Source organism: Zootoca vivipara, chromosome 9 (assembly GCF_965207765.1).
Source record: "Zootoca vivipara chromosome 9, rZooViv2.hap1.1, whole genome shotgun sequence".
NCBI lineage: Eukaryota > Metazoa > Chordata > Lepidosauria > Squamata > Lacertidae > Zootoca > Zootoca vivipara.
Window position 1 is genome coordinate 38231825 of NC_142592.1, and position 22006 is coordinate 38253830.

General features: G+C 41.2%; 1 protein-coding gene across 11 annotated transcripts in view; it reads right to left on the reverse strand.

The window, feature by feature from the left end:
• The window catches only part of ANKS1B (ankyrin repeat and sterile alpha motif domain containing 1B), a 327182-nt gene that overhangs the window by 67168 nt on the left and 238008 nt on the right, over positions 1 to 22006 (reverse strand). For 2 of the 11 annotated variants that reach the window (XM_088651952.1, XM_060279719.2), the window contains exon 1: positions 3524 to 3970. The exons of 7 other annotated variants lie outside the window; for them this stretch is intronic. The gene's annotated coding sequence lies outside the window, so the exon portion shown is untranslated. Of the gene's footprint in view, positions 1 to 1769; positions 1832 to 3395; positions 4014 to 22006 lie in introns of those variants that run through there. 2 more of the 11 variants (XM_060279720.2, XM_088651953.1) reach the window with 2 other exon arrangements.

Consider the following 22006-nt stretch of genomic DNA (forward strand, 5'->3'; position numbering starts at 1 on the left):
AACAATTTGTACAAAGTATCTTTCAAAGTTCGTACACAGGGTGGACTTTTTCCATTTCCATGTTGCCTGTACGATAGTTTTCATAAAATCAGTTTCTCATTTAGTCTGCCAGAAATGTTTTATAGTGTTTAAATCTGCTAACATCTTATTTTATTTTCTGAGAGTCCTCAGTTTCAAGGTTTAAAACTTTACTGTTAAGAGTTGTGATGCCACTGGTTTAAAAAAAAATCTCACTGACTGAATGATTCTACGTATCCCAGAGCCTAGTTTTATGCCAATGTAAGCACAGTGAATGGGATTGTTGAAGGTGCAATTCGTGAGCTGCAACTTTACAAAGTTCAGCAATCTCTACCAGTGAAAATCACATCCATTTCTGAGGATATTATGCTGATAAAGTACCGTATTCTAGATATTAGACTTCCTCTCTTGCCCTGGTTATTTTAATAGTCAGACTGCAACCCCTTATCTATCACTTTATTTTATCTTGGGGGTTTTTAATAAAAAAGGTTGGGGAGATGAAATTATAACTGATTTTTAAAAAGTGTTTCTCTTATATACCTTCTGAACCCTAATGAATATAAAATGCATGAACCAATATAACAGTTCATTTAAAAACTCCTATTGTGACTAAACTGGCCTATTTAAATAGCAAAAGTACATGCCCTCCCTTTATACCAATCAAAATGAGTCCGACACGTCATTTGCATTAATTACTTCATGGCTCTTATTCAGAAACAACTTAGCAAACCTTATCTTTATTCACGCAACAGGCTTGAATAATGAGCTTAATAAAAATACTCACATGTGAACAGTTAAAACACTGGTCTGCAAGATCACAGCCTGTGTGTATTTACATACAGTATATCAAAGGGGAGAGAGAGCTAGACTTCTCCATGACAAGCTGCACCAAATAGCATCCACTAAAATAACTAAGTCTCCATTTTATAGCTTCATTAAAATCTTTATGTTGCCATTAGAATGGAGTTTTACTACATGGAGATAATTAAACATTGCAGGATCGAAATCTCCTGCTCTGAAAAGAAAAGCCTTTTTGCTCTTTAAAAACCCTTGGACTTATATAGAAATCAACAGGAAAACCAAAGAACCACTCTTGTGACAAAGTCTCGTTCCCTCACCACACCTGATAATGCAGATTAGGCCAATAAAGATTATGATCATAGATACAAAATAGGTGTTGCCCACTGTGTCCAAGAGAAAACTTCAAGGTTGATTAATGGCTTATTGGCAAATAATAGTAGAAAATCTTTCCAAGGAACAATGGCATCAATTTAGTATTATGTTGCCAAAGCTAAATATTAAGGTGTTTAAAAGGTTTTGATACTGTCCACATTGCTACTAGATAAATCATGACCACACGGAAACACATTATCACCAGCTTTCTAAAATCACCCACTTCCCCAGACATGGACAAAGGTGGCAATTTGTTTCAGCATTCAGGTGTAAATACACATAAACCTATACGCTAAAACTCTCAGAGTTATGTGATCTACAGTTAGGTTTGGATAAAACATCTAAGACCGCTTTGTTCATTGTATTACTCCCACTATGTTGCAGACTTCTGTGTGAGAAAAGCATGTCTGAAGCGCAGCATGAGTATTTGTTGGGAGTACAGCTTGCAATGAAATAACAACTGCTGCACACTTCACAGATGACGTACATTTTCCCCTAGGAAATACATATGTACGTATACACCTACAGTCATGCAGTTGTAAGATACCGAATAGCCAACCAGCTCAATAACTACTTACCCTAACAGAATCTCATTGAAACAAATGAAACTGCACCACTGTCAGGCAATTGTTTTTTAGGCCTAAGAAAGAGAATGGCACCTGTATAAGTATGTTGTCACATGGTAGCATTCCAGTCAGATATGGCTGGAATAAAGGTTTGCACATTGTTTCCATCTCTCCTGCGTCCACTTCATTCAAAAGGTGGGCCAAAATACAAGATATTTAATGGATGGCATTTAAAATGTCATTTTTTATGTTATGGATGAAAGGATGCTTTCAATCAGCAGGTGTGCCAAACCTGAGAAGAGGCAGTCAAGCCCGTTTCTTTGATAATATCTGAACAGAAAGGACGAAAAGAGCCTCTCTGCAAACCCGAGACCCCATCCCCCTCCACTCCTTGACAAGTTTGAGACCACAGCGAATGTTATCAAGCCGCCCCCCCCCCCTGCAATGTAAATGCTAACACAACCTCCAAACAAAAAAAAGAAGCAGTTGCAGGCTTCGCACGCTGCGTTATTGCTCTCCAGGGTGTATCGCTGGAAAGTACATGCCCACTTTTAATCACTGCTTAAAAATACATGGAGTGAGCGCACTGGAGATGAAGCGTTCCCGGTCCCCCTCCCCCAGCAACACTCAGAGGCGAGAAAAAACTCGCCGCCGCGCCACACGACAGGACCACTTCCATCAGGCGCTCCTTAGAACTACAGTACATGGCAGGCGAGGCACATCTCTCTACGGCTCCCTCTTTGTCTCTCTGCATTTCCCCCCTTTTTTAAAAAGCTATTTTTAGGCACCGGCGACATTCCTAAAGACTGCTTGTTTTTTGGAGTGGGGGGGGGGAATGAGGGACGGAGGGAAGCTGCCCTTCTGAGGTGATGTCCACTGTGGCACAGCGCAGAGCCTGAAGAGCGAAGCGAGGCAGGGGCGGCCAGACGGACCCGAGCGACGAAGGCTCCTTCTCGCTCGGCACCTCCTCACCCTTTCGTCCAACCTGCAGCCTGAGAGCGGGAGCCCCCCTCGGCTGCCCGAGGCAGGGACCGTCCTTGGCTGAGCCCGGACCCTCCTCCCGAGCCATCCCCTCACACAGCGACTCGCTTACTCATCAGTTCCCCGGCCGGCCGGCCGGTCTCACCTAGGCGCAGCGAAGCGGCGGCCGTGACGGTGGCGAGGCGAAGCGAACGCGGCGGCGGGCAGGCGGGGGCTGCGAGCCAAGCCGGGGATATTTATATTCTGCAGCGTTTATCCCTCTCCTTTGTGCATCTTCCTTCCCCGCCGTGTGGCGAACGAGGCAGGGACGCCGCAGCGGAACCGAGCCGAGCGCAGCGCAGCTGAGCGCTTCCCTTCCTGCCTCCCCCCCCCCCCGCAATCCATCCAGCCGCCGGCACCGCCGAGCAAGCGAGCGAGCGAGGGAGGGACAGAGGGCGAGAAGGAGCGAGGGAGGGGAGCGCGCGCCCCCACCCGCCTCCCATCCCCCGCCGGTGCCGCCGCCGCCACCTCTCCCCCTTTTCCCGCGCTCCCGCCGCGTGCTCGTGCCGGTGTGGAAAGGCGGCCGCCGCCGCCGCAGCAGCAGCTCGGCTCCCCGCGCACCCCACCCCCTTATTTCGTCCCGCCAAAGGAGGGCCGCGGCCGCTCGTCGTCACTCACCGGGCTCTCCCGTGCGCAGCGGAGAGGTCCGGGCCGTACGCCGCGCTGGTTCCGGCCGGGCAGATTGCCGATCTACCACTGCGCCTCCCCGCCCCCCCCCCGCATCCCCTGTTACTATGGATATTCACCGTGTGTCTCCTCCGCTCCCGCCTGCACACGGAGAGGGAAGTGGCTGCCGGGCTGCTCGACGGGCGCCCACATACCGCCACCCAAAGCGACCCTCCCCGCTGCAGCGACTGGCGCTTCACCGCCCTCGCCTCAGCCGCCAGAGGTCTACCTCTCACTATCCCGCCAGTGCCGGACTCTCCCCGCTCCTTCGGCTTGAGGAGCTAAGGGAGGTTCATGAAAATGCTGATTACACCCTGCTGAGGCAGGGAGACGCAGAGGGAGGGGGGAGAGAGGCCCTCACGCGCCTCCGCGCGGCAGCCTTGGGGAGAGAGGATCACCCTCAGGGCAACTACACAGCTGAGGCAAATGCCACCACTCCAGCACGGAGCGTGACGCGCAGAGCATCCACCGCCACACAGGCTCGCTCGCGGAAGAAGCCAGACACAATTCAGTAGTAGAGTGGATTCGCCGGGAGTAGCGCAGTAGCCATTTAAAAGCGAACTGCGCTGCACCTGTAACCAGGCGGGGAGACTGACGCGCGTAGCTGCTGCTGGCTACACGAATCAGGAGGCAATTCTTATGTTGCCAAAGTGAGGTAGTCGCTGCTGCTTCTGTGTGTCCCATCCCACCACCACGGTTTCCTCCGGTAACATGTAAGCACTCCTACACACACACACACACACACACACACACACACACACCCCTGCACGGAGGAGGTGCATGTCTACTGTGATAGCTCACACGTTGTTAAAACAAAAGGGTTGGGTCTAAATTGCTAGTCCCTTTCTGGGTTCCAGGGATGGGGAAAACACCTTGTGATTGGTGCTGTTTTTCTTCTTTTCATATATAGATATTTAATTAAAGCTTTTTATGATACAGCAAGATTTTTTAAAAAACCACATAGTCTATAGAAAAACAAAAGCAGAAAAAGTAAAGAGGAGATGAGCATGTATAGAACAAAAAAAAGTAGAAAAAAGAAGGAAAAGAAACGAAAAGAGACAAAGAAATAAGGGGGGGGGGGAGAGAGAATAAAAAGAGAAAGGGCCCCGATTCTCCGGCTGTCAGTTACATAAAAAGAATTATTCAAAACATTTGCTCTATGATAACATTCAACTATTTTACTTTCTATAAACCAGCATTTTTTCTATTTTTTCAACTCAAATATCACATTCATTTTCCATTTCGCCCAGTAAGTCCAAAAGGGGATCCCAATTAATAATATTGATAAATGTCAGCAATAGTTTCAGCCTTATCTGCAACAATTTCAGCAACCCTGCCATCATACTAAATAATGGTAAACATTCCCCTCTTTGCGCATGTAAGAGTCTCTGCTGTGATCATATTTTAAGATAATACTCCACAATCCTTTTCTTATTACTGGTCCACATCCAGCTCTGTATATTCCAGTTTCTACTTCCTGTTGCATTTGCCATGTTTTTCCAGCCTTAATTAATATTGACTTTTCCATTGGTGTTTCTTCCATTCTTTTTCCAAAAAGAATGACAGAGATTTAATAGCTTTATAGCCTGGGATCATGTCATGTCATAGGTAGAACTCTTCCTCTCTCAATTCTATCTATGTCAGATTATCCAGATCTCTCTCAATCACTGCATTTATAACTTCATTTTTTCCAAAATCTCAGCTTTATCATTTAGTTGCTTCATTTCTCCATTCACTTTTATAGTGATTTCTCTCATTTCACCAGTTGTTCCTTCTAGTTTTGCCATAGTTTCATCTCTCAGTCCTGTCAGTACTTAGTCATCTAAAACCTCTATGTCATTTCTGATCCTTTTTTGCATTTCATTCATCTCTGGTTTAATTTCAATCCTCGTTTAATTCATCTTTCATCTGAAATATTCTATTTGTTCAGCAAATATCTGCTGAAGAATACCAACCGTAAGCGGTGTGTCCAAAGTTGCCTTTCTTTCCTCTATCACTTTTTCCTGGTACTTGCCATACTGAATATTAAAGCTACTTAAAACATAAAGAACAGGCCTTCTCCCTTTTTTCGTCCGTTTTCCTGTTTTGTTTTTTGATACAGTATTGTTAAAAGTTCTGGAACAAAGCCTAGATTCTCTTTCAACCCACTTGCAGTAAAATCATTGGGTGATTTTTCTTGCTGTTTCAGAATGTCCCTCAAGTGTTTCTAGTCATTGGTTCTGGTACTCCCTAGTGAAGAACTGGCACTGTGAAAGCCGCCACCTGAAAACGTTTTGAACCAACAGTAAAAAGAAGCCTTGTTGGTACCGGTACTCTCAGAAAAGGCAAGCCTCGATCGTGCTGAATGCCAGGGCAACTGCAAGAGAGAGTAATCTGTACATGCAATAATTCCCACATGCAGTCACCAGCTTTGAATACACATGGATTATTGTAGAGGGCAGCAGCAGGGCCCCCAACATCACACCTGCACCAGGCACCATAAAAAGGTAGTCCTGGAAAGCTGACCATGGGGGAGGGGAGTGTCAAAGGCACTTCTCCCCCAGGGCAATATTTATCTCTGTCTTTAACATCCACCCACACTTATTGCAGTATTTATATTGTATATTGCAATATACCTCATCAACACTAATAATGCCAAGGTTGCAGGTTTGGGGAGATGTATATTTCTACATTGCAGGGGGTTGGACTAGACGGCCCTTAGGGTCCCTTCCAACTCTACAATTCTATGATCTCAAATGAACTCACAAGAGGAACGATGCATCTGTTTGGGGAAGTTTTTAATGTTTGAAGTTTTATTGTTTTTAGTCCTCTGTTGGGAGCCGCCCAGAGTGGCTGGGGAAATCCAGCCAGATGGGCAGGGTATTACTACTACTACTACTACTACTACTACTACTTGCTAGGGGAAAAGGAAGGGCAAAGTACAGAGATTCGGAGGACCAGAATATAAGACAAGCAGGAAAAGTGCACTAAAGGAGAGGGGACTCCTACTGCCTAGTGTCCAAACTTACCAACCCCACATCTCTGACTTCATACAAATGACTTCATACAAATAAGATCCTTGACTTCCTTCAGTCCCTAAAGCAAACAAGATATGGTGTAGAAGCTGCATTACAGAGGTTGTAACCTGCAGGGAAAATGGTGGAGGAAGATCCTAAAGTAGCTAATTTCTAGGAATGCAGAGCAATCAAGTGGTAGCAGTACCCAGGTTCTTCAACCAAGGCGTTCACTTTTGCAAGTGCACAAAATTGCAAGTAGCCATAGTTATTAAGCACTTGCTTAACTCGTTATGAAACCACAGGGACTCAAATGTGTTTGGCTGGACTATGTGCAATGTGATTGCTGCAAAAATGCAACCCATTCACACTCTCGCTTGCCATGAAAAAAAAGGTAAACAGTGAACAAAATGGGAGACGAATAATGGTCACTCACAGTAACAGTCACCCAAAGATGCAGAGGGGCAAATAAAACCTATATACTCTCTTCAACAGCTTCAGTTTCTTTTCCTTCAGTCAAGCAACTTTTTTCTACATCAATGTTTAAATAAATCTAAAATGCAAGAATTAAACAAAACAGCTACAAGTAAGATTCCCATAGGATAATTTACTTTAGTAAATGTATTCAATTTAACAATAAAAACATCTCTAATAAGGAAAAATGTAGCAAGGGAGTTAATTGCCTGGTAATTTGGCTTGTATGGAAATGAGTGCAAGGGCCGGCACTGGTCTCTTCCAGTTTAATATTTCCTCTTAACGAGTACTTTGGGTATTAAAGGTAAGCAGATTACTGGTGGAAATGAAATGAAATGTTGTTACATCTGATAAAAGTACATAATTTCTCAGTTCCATGATCTTCTCCACTTCCCCACTTGCGCTAACCCCTGTGGGTCTGATATTTTTTCTTTCCTGTACTTGTTCTTCTCAAAGGCTCAGATATAATTTGTTTTCCTCATGTTATGCTCACTTCAGCTTTATGTGATGCTTTTTCAAGACAGAACCTTAGTCATCCTGGTGGATGACTAATGCCAAGGAATTTGGGGAGTGCAACCCAATTGGTTACACTGGATCTCTCTGTGGCTTTCAGTATAATCAACCATAGGTCCCTTCTAGAGCAGGTGTCTGGGTTGGGTTCAGGAGACAATTTCTGCAGAATTCCTGTTCTCAGAGGTAGCACTGTTCCCTTGGGACTGGCTAGGGTGATGGGAATTGTAATGCATGACATCTGGGCACCAGACTGGCATATGGTACTGTCTTCTCCCATGCTTTTCAACATCCAGATAAAAATGCTGGCTGGGTGGGGAGTCACTAGAGATTAGGACTGAAGTGTTATCAGTATGCAGATCACACTCAGCTCGACTTTTCTTTTGCAGCTCCTTATTCCCAGGGAGGTTGTGAAACTCTTGAACCAGTGTTCGAAGCAGTTTTGGGCTGGATGAGAGTGAGTAAGCAATCATGATTCCCAGGGGCATTCCAGGGTGGAAGTAGTGGTGGCTGTAAATCATGATGCAGCATCACTCATTATGGCAATCTGTCCCAAAGTAGACAATGCTGCTGTGGTTTTGTTTGGTTTTTGAACTATGACTTAACCCTTCACTCAAAGGAAACATTTGCCCACCTGCTGATTTCCAGATGTTTTGGGCTACAACTCTGTCCAAAACATCTGGAGGGAATCAGGATGGCAAATGAGATAAAGAGATAACACATTTCTCAATTAATGTCCAATTCATTTTTTCAACAATAATTTTAAACAAGAAACTTGTTCCCACTCACTCCCTGGAGATCCTTGGAGTTCTTTTCAGAACCAGTATTGGTACAAATGGAAGTAAAAGCATGTCTGGCTGTAATGGTGGACCAAAATCAAATGGTTCAGGTGTGAACGAGTGAGAGCAACTGGAAGGCAGGAAGTACGGTTAGTGGATAGCACAAGAACATCACTGTCCATGTTAAAACCAAACCCACCTAAACCTGAAGGGTAGAAACACAAATAAGTGCTAAAACATTCACACCAAAAAGGGTTTTTGCCCTGCTGTTCTGAATCTTCTTTTTTTAAAAGTAAGATTTTTAGTAAGATTTAAAGTAAGATGGAAAAATAGATTAAGGAAAAAAAGCATGTGGTTATTGCAAAAGAAGGAGGATGTCATGCATATATCCCACTTAAAATTATTATTATACAAATGTATGGATAAACCATAGAGAAAACAGTATAAAAGGTTTGTCTGGACACACCTGATATGACAGAATAGAGCAGTCTTCCCCATGGAAGGAAACAATTACAGAATTGACAGCACACAGGTTTCAATGACAGAACAAACTTCTTCATAAAGTCACACAACCATTGAGCTGTACCCAAGAGAAATTAAAATGTAAGTACCAAAGGCTAACTAGAAAAGCTAGGACAGATGATGATTCAGTCCAGAATATCATCCTAGAAAAAACATGTTACAATACTACAGAGAAATGTAAATATCCCAGTGTTACAGCAGCAACACAAACGCCAAGGACTAGAAAGTTCACAGATCCTTTTCTGGTTGTGATCTGTGTCTGTTCCCCTAGTCCTTGAAAACATGTAGAAGTTATTTCTAGAGAGGTCATCTAGTAATTGGGTAAGACAGTACTAGCTTGACTAATAAATAAATAAATAAATAAATAAATAAATAAGTTGCATTTAACTTCACGGTTAGTTGGCCCTCATTTTTCTTCTCAGCATATAAAGCGCTCTAGGTCAAACTTGTTTTTATTACAGGTAGGTAGCCGTGTTGGTCTGGTATAGTCGAAACAAAAAAAATATATATCCTTCCAGTAGCACCTTAGAGACCAACTAAGTTTGTCATTGGTATGAGCTTTCGTGTGCATGCACACTTCTTCAGATACACTGAAACAGAAGTCACCAGACCCCTATGTATAGTCAGAGGGTGGGAAGGGGCCGGACTGTTTATGGCTGCATTTGGTCTTACAGGAAGAATTTACAACTGTTTATGATTGGTCCCACAGGAAAAGCAAGGGGTGAGATGGTTAAAGATAGCTTTATCATGTATAATGAGATAAGAATCAAATGTCTTTATTTAGACCAGGTTTCTCCATTGTTTTAATTTTGGTGATAAAATGCAGTTCAGCAACTTCTCTTTCCAGTCTACAGTATTTCTGAATTTTCTGAATCATAAACAGTCGTAAATTCTTCCTGTAAGACCAATGCAGCCACAAACAGTCCGGCCCCTCCCCACCCTCTCACTATATGTGGGGATCTGGTGACTTCTGTTTCAGTGTATCTGAAGAAGTGTGCATGCACACGAAAGCTCATACCAATGACAAACTTAGTTGGTTTCCAAGGTGCTACTGGAAGGATATTTTTTTGTTTGTTCCGACTATACCAGACCAACACGGCTACCTACCTGTAATAAAAACAAGTTTGACCTAGAGCGCTTTATATGCTGAGAAGAAAAATGAGGGCCAACTAACCGTGAAGTTAAATGCAACTTTGCATTTAATGTGCAAGCTTTTTTTTTTAAAAAAAAAATGCATTATTACATGTTTCCCTGACAGTTATCAGAGTCTCAGCAGATATGGATGGGAATTTAACCCTCTCTCGCCCTGCTATGGTTCTGAGGGAAAATCCTCCTCTGAAAGCACCTCTGAACAAATGCTTGGTCAAAGCTAACATAGCCCTGGTTGCATCTTTTTCTCTCTCCAATCCAATAAGCCACTGGCTTCTGCCCAAAATGCTCCCCAGAAACATCCTTTATGGGAGGCAGGAAGGCAGAGAGCATCTTTGCTCAGTGGGAAAATGATGCCCTGCAAACGATTCCTCCCATCAAAGTCTCTTATCCTTAGCAGGCCTCATGTGCAAAGTGCCATTTTCAGACTAGGGATGTTAGGTCCTGTCCTAGTCCTGTGGGGAAATGACTCCATCTCCATGTGCACAATTCCCAATGAAGAGGGCTTAGACCCCAGTACTGTAGTCCAATCTCATCTTCCACCAGCAGTCACAAAGCAACACTATCAAACCACCCTATTCACTTTAGAAAGAGAAAGAGCACTGGACCTCTGAAAACCAGATGTTCAAACAGCCGTGCGGGGCTGTTTAAAGCTCTTTCATAAACAATCCCACCCTGCTCCTTGAACCTCTGATTTCTGGAAATTTAAAGAGTAGTATGGTTCTGTCTGCAAAAGTGCTCAAATAGCTTGTGCTGTGCTTAAAAGTCCCAAAAACTGAGGCTTCAAAATGCACAATCAGCTGACTTCATAGTTATGTCAGGTGACTGGCAGGTGGGGTCTTTTTAAAAAAGAGCTTATGTGTATAACCTATGACACCCCCCCCCAAAAAAAACCCACATAATCTACTAGCCTTATATTACATCCTGCAAGGATTTTGACTATGCCTGTTTTTCAGTCCACTGCAAATAGAAAAAATGGCCCTTCATTCATGACTGGTGGGCTGTATTTGGCTTGTGACCAACAAAATAGCAAACTCAAAGGAATACAAGTCTATGCCAGATTTATGTTAAACTAAATTGCATTATCTGCTCCCTTGAGTATTGTCTTTCTTTCTTAGAATGGTCTCTCACACTGCACAAAATATAGCCCATAACATTCAGTAACCTTGTTCTATTATAGTTTGGAAGTTGGAGATAAATATTTCCTTTGTTAAAGCACAGAGATTCAGAATTTGCATAATTCAGTGAAAATGTGTCTCAGCATTGACAGAAAATGAAAATTTAACAACTGCATTTAAAGTATAAAAAAGAGAGGAGCTTCAGAATAATCAACAGTTTGAAAATGTTTTTGCTGACTAGAATATGAAATTGGCCTGATTCTGCCTGTCATTGATATTGATAGCTTTGCTCCAGATGTGTCCAGCATAATCTACATAATCTCTTCATTACATTATATTGCCCTGTTTATTTGCCAATTCAAAAAGTGTATGGAATTACTCCATGCACATGTGGCAGCTGTATAAGTATTTCTTGTCAGTACAGCAGTTTCTATATCTAAACTGGGGTACTATGGTAGGAAATTATAGGTGTTGTGCTAGGGGAACCTGCTCAAATCTGGGAGAGCTTTCAATGTGGATTTTCCTGAAGTGCATAACTTGCTGAATTTATAGGGATGAAGTACTTCACAGTATCTCTTCCTTCATCCTGCTGTATGGGTATACTCATAGCCTAGGGGGTGCAATCCACATGCCTTTAAAGGCAATGTCAAATATCTCGTTAATTTTCGTGGATAAAGGCGGTACCATAAATCCTTATCTTATTACTATTGGGAGGAACACAGAGAGAAATAAAACCATGGTGCACCTGTAGCAGCAAAACCAAATGCCTTCTTTTGCCCTATCTGCAATGAAACATGCCTCTCCTGTATCCGTCTCTACAGCCACAGCAGGGACTATAACCCTCCAAGGGTTTTACTTCACCCCTGAAGGTACACTCTTCCATTGTCTCCTGAGACAGATAGATGCAACACACTTCAAACAGGACAGTGTAAGAGAATCAGATATAAACTAACTCGGGGTCAGCAAACTTTTTCAGCGGGGGGCTGATCCACTGTCCCTCAGACCTTGTGGGGGGCCAAACTATTTTTTTGGGGGGGGAATGAACGAATTCCTGTGCCCCACAAATAACCCAGAGATGCATTTTAAATAAAAGGACACATTCTACTCATGTAAAAACATGCTAATTCCCGGACCATCCGTGGGCAGGATTTAGAAGGCAATTGGGCTGGATCCAGCCCCTGGGCCTTAGTTTGCCTACCCATGAACTAACCTGTCAAATGCGCTAGGAGCAATTTTTAAAAAATTATTTTAAAATAACTTAATTTTTTTCTTTATTTTTTATTTTACCTGCTTTACCGCTGCCTTTTACATTCCGTATGTATTGCACTTCATCGCGGGGATCTGAACCGCCGAACTTCTGATCAGCAAGCCCTAGGCTCTGTGGTTTAGACCACAGCGCCACCCGCGTCCCTTCTACTCATTGTAAAGGTAAAGGTAAAGGGACTCCTGACCATTAGGTCCAGTCGTGACCGACTCTGGGGTTGCACGCTCATCTCGCATTATTGGCCAAGGGAGCCGGCATATAGCTTCCAGGTCATGTGGCCAGCATGACAAAGCCGTTCCTGGCAAACCAGAGCAGCACATGGAAACGCCGTTTACCTTCCCGCTGTAGCGGTTCCTATTTATCTATTTGCATTTTGACGTGCTTTCGAACTGCTAGGCATTGTACTGGGACATAATTTCTCATCTGCCTATTATGCAATTAAAGCAAATGGCAGGACACCAAGTGATCTTAGTTCCCATTCAGAGATGAAATAATAATACTGTTTTTCATATTGTGCACATCATATGAGCTCCTTCTACTTCAGTAAAATAGGATTAAACCAAATACAGTGGTACCTCGGGTTAAGAACTTAATTCATTCTGGAGGTCCATTCTTAACCTGAAACTGTTCTTAACCTGAGGTACCACTTTAGCTAATGGGGCCTCCCGCTGCACCACCACCGCACGATTTTTGTTCTCATCCTGAAACAATGTTCTTAACCCAAGGTACTATTTTTGGGTTAGCGGAGTCTGTAACCTGAAGCGTCTGTAACCCCAGGTACTGCTGTAACATGATTGCAGTTGGGTGGTATATCTGTACAGCACATCCCTGGATAAATTAAACAAAATGCTTTCTGCTAACATTTTGTTACTCCTATGCTATTTTTGGCACATAATTATCGAGAAGAAAAAATGTAATATGTACTTGCAAGCAAAACAGGTAAATTTTGGTGCTGTTCTTAAGCTGCTGTCAGGTTGAGAAGTAATTAGTTTAGACTTCTTTATATAAAATGTTTGGAAATCACTAAATTATTATGATGCTTATATTTCTCTTGGCATTTTGTACAGGAAGAGACCCAGCAGTTTATTATTATATTGTTGTAGGTTTGAGGAAGGGACCCTCAAAATCCTAGAAATGAATAAATGGTAAGATTTTGATTATTTGGGGTATGAAGGGAAAATACCAGCTGCCAAGGAATTCCTGGGCTAGGCTATGCAAAAAAAAAAAAAAGACCTGGCCAAGCTAGGGCCATTAAGAAGCAACACGGGGCCATTGAGGGCCATTGGCAATGCAAGAGTACTGTCCTTCCCCCCCCCCCCTGCCCTGAGTAGTGAAGAGAGAAAGGGGATTTGGAAGGTTGTCAGGGTAACTGGGCAAGATATCACAGGAAGGGTTTGTGGCCTTTAGCAAGAGGCTTGGAAAAGCTGAGAAAAAGGGCAGAATGCTCTGGGCTCGCTTGCTGAAGGCAGGCTGGGAGAGGTGCCTCCAGTGCTGTGGGGAACAAACCCCTATTGAGATGACCATGATATAAGACCTGGAATCCTTCCATCTAAATTCAGCTGTAAATATATGAATAGATCATAGTTCTTAAAGCTACAACAGATGCCCCCTCCTCCAATGCTTAGATGGTTATAAGGATTAAGCCTGGGTTGAAGAGCAGAGTTGGTTGCTATGTAAGTTTGGAAGGGGAGAAAAAGCAGCAAGGAGAGGACCAGAGAGCAATGTTTGATTTCTGCTGAAATCCAAGGCTGTAGTTATGGGGGAAGCAAGGCCCTTTTGAGGTACTGACGCTATGAACCCCTTCAACATAGGCTCAACAACTGGAAAGCTGTTATGGAGAGTTGGAGAAGCCACTGGAATAGGGTGGGGGGTGGGCTAAAGGAATGGTGGAAGAAATCAGCAAAATTTGCATCCCTCCCTCCCCTTGGTGCAGTGTGAGCCTCTCCTACATCTTGGGCCCTTTCCAACAAACATTGACATGTAAGCTCAACTTTCATTCTGCAAATAAATAATAATAATAGCACATACTTTTACCTAGTTACCTACAGGTTGAATGTTTGAAACAGGTCAAAGATTCAATCTAAAAACATCAAACTAAAGCTGCTGAAATTCTGAAAAATAAGCTGGAATATATTTTTGTAAGGAAAATGAATGGCAGTAGCATATATTACTATTCCCCCTTTTCCTTCTTGAAGAACGTTCTTCAAGAAAGTGACACTGACTGACAGGGTAAAACATAAATTCTTAAAATTTGCAAAATAAAGCCAACAGAGGTCAGGTCCTGATATGTCCCTGGATATCTCATATGACTAGCCATTGCTGTTGGGCTTTGATATGAACCACCTACTACATTGAATATTATATTTTTAAAATGGCATCCTCCCAAACTGTCAGCATTCTGACATAATTACTAGTAGAAGATGGACTTTCAGAATAGGAAATATTAAACATTTCTCCCATACTTTTAAAAGGACTTTGGAATTTTCATGGTAGTATGACTTCTACAAATGCCTGTTCTTTTCCTTCAATTGTGAAAACCCACCATCTGCTGAAAATGAATCCAACAACTAAGCTTTCCTAGTGCTAGAAATATTTTATGTAAAACTGCTTATCTATTGTCACCTCTCATGTCTCAACAACAACATGCAAAATTTTCACATTGTGTGGGTTGGCGCTATCATATTTGGCATAGTTTCCCACAACAGAGTCAGTGGACCTAATGGAAATAGAGAGCTAATTTGGAGAACTATCCACATAACCTAGACAATCTATATGAGGCAAAATATTCACAAGTTCCCAATACAGAGGCGTAGGAAGGTCAGGTGGAACCCAGTGCGGAAAATTTGTCACCCCCCACATTGATTATTATTTTTTGCCTGCCTGCAAAAATAGTTTTACGTTATTTCATATTTTCTTACTAAGGAATGTGGATTCTAGGCCTCTAATAACAAGTAGGTGACTATGGACAGATACTTAAATCTACAGGATTGTGTTTTGGCTTGTTATTTTATTTATATTTATTGTTTAATTATTTAATAAAAATTATTTTAAAAAACCTGCAAAATGGTTTATCAAAACAAAAAAACACCACAGCACTAAAATCAAGAAAAATTAACAATCCTACTTTAAAACATACAAAAGCTAAAATATTAAGATTAAAAGATATTAACTGATATGTATGAAATTTCATATATAGCTATATAATCCCTAGTGTAGTAAGTTAAGACCTTTGGAGCAGGCATTTTCAAAAAAAGTTTTTAATAGACTGTCTTAGTAGAGCATTAATTGTTCCTTGATAATTTGTCACTCCCCTCCATGATGGCACCTGGGGTAGACTGCCCCCCCATCCCTTTCCTATGCCCCTGTCCCAATACACAGGAAGCTACCATAATACCAAGTTAGACCACTGGTTCATCAAATTCAGTATTGTCTACACCAGGCATCCCCAAACTTCGGCCCTCCAGATGTTTTGTACTACAATTCCCATCACCCCTGACCACTGGTCCTGTTAGCTAGGGATCATGGGAGTTGTAGGCCAAAACATCTGGAGGGCTGCAGTTTGGGGGTGCCTGGTCTACACTGACTGGCTGTGACTAGCCAGGATTTCAGCCGGGATTCTTCCCCAGTGCTACCTGGAGGTGCCAGAGATTGAATCTGGGACCATTTGCATTCAAAGCATGTGTTCTACCACTGAGTTTTGCTAAAGTTGCCATACTATAAAAATAATCAGTTAAATGAGTCTTTGTATTCAAAGTAATTCAGTCAGAATTCAAGGTGGGGCTGTGGAAAGTGTCACTACAGTCTTTACACAGTCGTTTACACAATAGCAGTAAATGAGTCCAACCCTTCCTAGGATGATGCCTTTTGACATAGTAGCCCTGTCTCCTATACTTGGAGTCAATCTATATTCAAAAATGCTATCCTTTCCAGACAACCCATATGGAGGAGTGGGGGACCTTGGCTAATGAACTATCTGAGAGTCTTGATGTATGAGTCAGATTCTGGGGTTGAGACCTAATTACACTGGAATCAGATGTAGCTCTGCCTTTATAGTGCACAAATGGGCTATGTTCCTCATATTATGGCATTTTAAAAATTCTACCCCTTCCCTATCTGACAATATCATGATTATTTAATGACTACTGCTCTTTAGCCTGCTTTGAGAGGAGAAGGTTATGGAAGGATGTTATTAACTTCAGCAAAAGCTTGTTGGTAGCTATTTATTTTATTAGATTTTGACTATTTAAAAATATCTACCTGATACAGTTTTGCACATACACTTTTGCCCCTTTTTTGTCCCTTGCCACTCATTTAATAAGCCTTGCACTCACTTCTTGCACACTAGGCTACCTCTTTGCAATTTCTGGATGGGTTTTAACATTTTTTGTTAGATCCACACACCAGATCCTACTGAAGATCAATGTTATGAGAACAAACGTATACCCCCCATTAGGTGACCTAGTTACAGTTTATTAAGTTTCAATACCAGTGAAGCGACAGTAGGAATGTAATTAAAATGCTTTACTATCATAAACCTCGCCAATACAAAATCACAGAAGGGGGTCAAATGCAGAACATGATGCCAAACCCAAGAGACTACTGTTCAGGTACAGCAAAGAAATGTAATAATTGAAATGCAATGTAAGAAGGAGTAAAGCATTAACTAAGGTAGAAGATTTGCAAAATATTTGCCCCCCTGAGCTCCTCTGGGAGGAAGGGTGGGATATAATTGAAACAACAACAACAACAACAACAACAACAACAACAACAGTTATTTTGTTCAAACTGTTGCAAGACTCTACTGAACCTCAACTTTTCACGTTATTCCTTACCCACGAGTAACATGTGCATGTTAGTTACTGGTTTACAGCGAGGACTGGTATAGATAGGCTATTTAACATCTGAGCAGTGCCTCTTGACATTTGTAACTACAGTGCTTTCTTCTCACTACTGCTGGTTGTACATATTCAGAATTGTTTCATTTCCCACTTCAGTATCAAAATATTTAATTATGCTATTTAAATTCAAATGCTTTGTTCTTAACTCTAACAATTTTAATTCTTTGAGAATTAATCTGGAAAATCAATTAGCCCATTAACTAAATAAAGTGGATTTTAATCCTATTTTAATTGGAAATACCCCTACTAAATGGTTTGAGGCAGATGGCTTAATGGTAAATAATGACATTCTGTACTCTTCTCTCTCACCCATTGGTTTATTTCCCTAATGCTTGGCTTGGTTTGGTGTCTCCCCCCCCCCCCAGTCACCTGATGTTATTTGCTCTGTTTCCTATTGTGAACTTTCTAACACCTGTTTTTACAGTAACAAAAGAGGTGTGCATGCCTCCCCATCTGATATAAATGCTTTTTCTACCAAGAACACAGTAGTATATAGGATTCAGAAGAACACATTTCCTATCTTTTCTGATTCATATTATATAGAATTAACCAGAAACTTAGACAATATTTCAACAGACTAAAACTATTTGGGATATAAGACACCCATTATAGAGAACATCTGCAGAGAATCTGTAAAGTAATAATGTCAGATCTGTTTAAGAACCATATCTATCTAACAGCAGTTAAGAAGTGGGTACCAGATGCTATAGAAGTCTGTCTTTTTCTCTCTTAACTACACTTTCCACTTCCATAACCCAGAACATTTGTCTCAACCATTCAGGCTGGTGGTGTGGTAGTTGAGTGTTTTCTAGTTATTTACACCAGCCTTCTAGGTTTCCAGCAACATCAAATTTACCAGTTTTTGCCAGCCTCATGGGCTGACTGCTTGAATGGTATGTGCAGAAGAGACTTGAAGATTTTAATCATGGTTTATGTTCCCCAAAGTATCAAAAGCCCACTCACAGTTTTGAACATTAGAAAAGAATGCATCCAGCTTCATTTTTCCTGCTGCCTCCAAACTAAAGATTACCAGCATTTCCCTCTGTGACTAAAGGCTGGGGAAAGGAAGATCTGCCTACCAAATGTTTTGAAAACCTTGCCAAACACACAACTAGTCAGAATAGACTATTGCCCTGTGAATTGACTGCAGATTCAAGGCACAGGTTTGGGTAAGATGTGTTTTCTAAACCACTTTGCTGTGTTTGGTGTACATAGTTGTGGAGTTTCTCATTACCCCTATGTGCATGATATGTCTGGGGCCCTTTAAAATGTGCTGTGGAACAATAAAAATAAATAAATAATAAAGTGTGCTGTGGAAGGGGGTATTATTGGTTTGTTTCTATTCTTATTTTTATTATGTATTATTATGTATTTTGTTTTTTTATATTGTAATTTTGTATTGTGAACCGCCCGGAGATCTTGAAATAGATTCCAAAATTAGAAATGTGAAAGATCTAGAACACCAAGATTGGCACTAAACTGTACATGTTACTATTCCAATTGCATTTGTCTTCACCTGTCAGCTCTCTTTTCCTTCCAGTATGTCAGTGTATTTCCAAAACAGGTGTCAGTATTACATTGAACTTGACTACACATGAATGTGGCCTGTGAGAATAACCTCTTCTTCCAGTCCTTATGCTAATCCAGAAAAAATGATATCCAGTTCGCAAAAAATCCATACAAAAAACTACACCAACATAAATAGGAGAAATATTTAGTCACAATTTTGAACTGTGAATTTTGAACTACTTAACACAGTTTTGAACTGTGAATTTTTGCTTATTCTGAATGTGGTAACTATAGTTTCCTGGTTCAGAGGAAACTGGAGACTTCCTGTTTTCATTGTTGTTTGGTGTGAAAAGAGGAAGAAATATGGCAGGTGCAGGAAAGGGGTTTGCAAATATCTCATCTGATTAAGTTTTGATCATTCCAATTTGACCTTTATATTTTGTTTATTCTTAATCTGTTTTATTCGCCACTGACTTTTCTTTTAGAAAAGAACACACATAAATACAACCATTTCTAAAATTACTAGACTGAACCCAGGAAGTTTAAGCTGCTTTCTATGATATGCTTCTGCTTGTTTTTGTTGTTCTGACTCATTTTTGCTGCCACTCTTGTTTGTATAGCATGAACATAACTCCTCAGATATGTGGGATTTAAAAAATGTGCATCTTCAGAGAGCACTTGAAAAGCAGATTGCAAGCACAGTAGAAATTATTCTAAATATAATGTAAATATTGCTTACAAGCCCATTGGATGTTTGGATCCAACCTTAACTACCGTAATTCTATAGATTCCTGTTGCACACCTAGTCTCCTTCTCATGCGCCTAATCCTGCTGGGATGACTTTTTATCCCATTTGATGAAATGGGATGCCTTGCTTAAAGAGGTAGGTGCAGTTCTGTTGAATGGAAGCCACTTATCCCTAGCTTTCTACCCCTGCCATAGAAGCCACACAGGGAGCTTTTGACAGCCCTTTGCGATCCTCCCCTCTTTTCCTTTCAGGGTTTTGTGGGGTTGGCAAGCAATGTGAGCAGAGCTCTAGTCTGGATTCAGTTTAAAAGACTTTGGCTCAGGCACTAACAACAAAGGCTGCAATCCTATGAACTCTTAGAACTCAGCTATACAGCTGCAAATAAAACATTTTAAGTGTGTTTTAAGTGCAATATAGCGACCCAGGTGGCGCTGTGGTTAAACCACTGAGCCTAGGGCTTGCTGATCAGAAGGACGGCGGTTCAAATCCCTGTGACAGGGTGAGCTCCCGTTGCTTGATCCCAGCTCCTGCTTACCTAGCAGTTCGAAAGCATGTCAAAATGCAAGTAGATAAATAGGAACCGCTACAGTGGGAAGGTAAACAGCGTTTCCATGTGGCGCTCTGGTTTGCCAGAAGCAGCTTTGTCATGCTGGCCACATGAACTAGAAGCTATACGCCGGCTCCTTCGGCCAATAATGCGAGATGAGCGCGCAACCCCAGAGTCGGTCATGACTGGACCTAATGGTCAGGGGTCCCTTTACCTTTTTAAGTGCAATATACAGCGTGACACTAGATGGCAATGGTGAGCCTTATGGAAAATTCAATATATTTTAAAAAACGCTTTAAAAACAAGCATTTTCAGAATGGTTTTTATATGTGGGTAGATTCCACCTTATTTGGGAGCAAGCCCACTGAACTCATTTACAATCATTTACAATTGTAAATACACAAGGCTGTGTTACCTTGGATTCATTGACATAGTAACAAAAATAATTACACATGACAGCCAGAAATCTATCAACACTCTATTGCAAGAGCAGCAGCCCCCTTTATGTTTTGAAAAATAATTGAATCATTGTTACTTTCATCAACTAGGCCTTGTTCTAGGGAGGCCATCAAAGGAGCTGAAACAAGCTGAACAACTAACAAGCCGAAAGAGACACTATCAATATTTTTTTAGATCATTAACAATTCAAGAGCTGTTGAGGGGAGAACAGTCTCTAGAAATTGAAATGGCTATCAGAAATGTTAATAGAAAAAAGTTACTAAACATCTAAAGTCTGCAACCTGGGTTTACATAATGGGGGGGAAACCCTTAACTTCATCATGCCAACCTATTCACATTGGATGTCCTACTTCTTTTGTAAAATTGAATTAGGACCTGATTTATGTCAAGCAAAAGATTAATATATGAACAAGCCAATCAATTTCAATTATATTGTTTCTGATTAATAATAGTACTTGGTTTGAACAATAAAAGCAGTCCAAGCCATTTTCCAAACCGCACTTGAGTATAAATTCATTATCTTGGCATTTATGTGATAAAACTAAACTGCGTGAGTAAAAGGTTATTCAGCATCAACCATTAATTATGCCACTTTCAAAATGTTGTTTGAGACAACATTTGAAAATTACACACTACTACGGTGAAGCAGTATTATATTTATTCTAGTCCTAGAATTTTTTATGTAAGTAAGCTACACATGAAGTAATACACAAATATCTGAGATAAACTTTAAATTACCATATTTGCAACAATGAGCAAGATAAACACAACAACCAGTACAATGATATGGAGGTGGAAAAAATATCTTGTTACAGCACTGTGCTTTTACAATTCTCTGCTACTTATTTATTTGCTATGTTTTATAGTCTATCTATGTAAAATATACAATAAAATTTGGATAAAATATATAATAAAATTGTGTGATTGCATCTTTCATAAACTGCTTTGGGAGCTATGCTTGGAAGCAAAGGAAAAATATCAAAGATAGATGATTACTGCTTAAAGGTCACAAATTTCTGCCTCAGAAGCTTCTGAAATTCATTCTGCTACTTGCGCCTATTCAGTGCTTTGTCCAGTGTCCACCCTACTAAATGATTATGTTTAGGTAAGGACATATTACTATATTTGCAAACAAACACAAAAACCTAGCTGAGGTACTGTAGGAAAAGCTGCCATATTTTTTTCAAGTGCCTTGCCACTTCTCAGTGTTCAGCCTGGGGGATAAAGCTTTCCTCACTCTAATCTAACCTGAATTCAGAAGTTCCTTCCTCTTCGATGTCTCTGCAAAGCAAGACTGAGTTGCCTCTTCCAATTCAAAACCAACATGCTTCCAGTACCGGGATATATTGTGGGCTGCTCTATGTTGCTAATATTTGGTGTGTGCGCAAGAATGAGGTTGAAACTGCTATCCCCTGGTAACCTGTCTGACTCAAGGTACAAAATTATCACTTAAGGGTCTCAAGGCATATTCCTCAGAAACTTGCTCCAAGATTTCCCTTGGTACCTGAAAAGAAAAAGAACATAGAAGCAGACCCTTCTTCAGTTTATCTCTGGCTCTCTAGTAGTTTAGAAAGGCAAAGAGAAACAGTTATT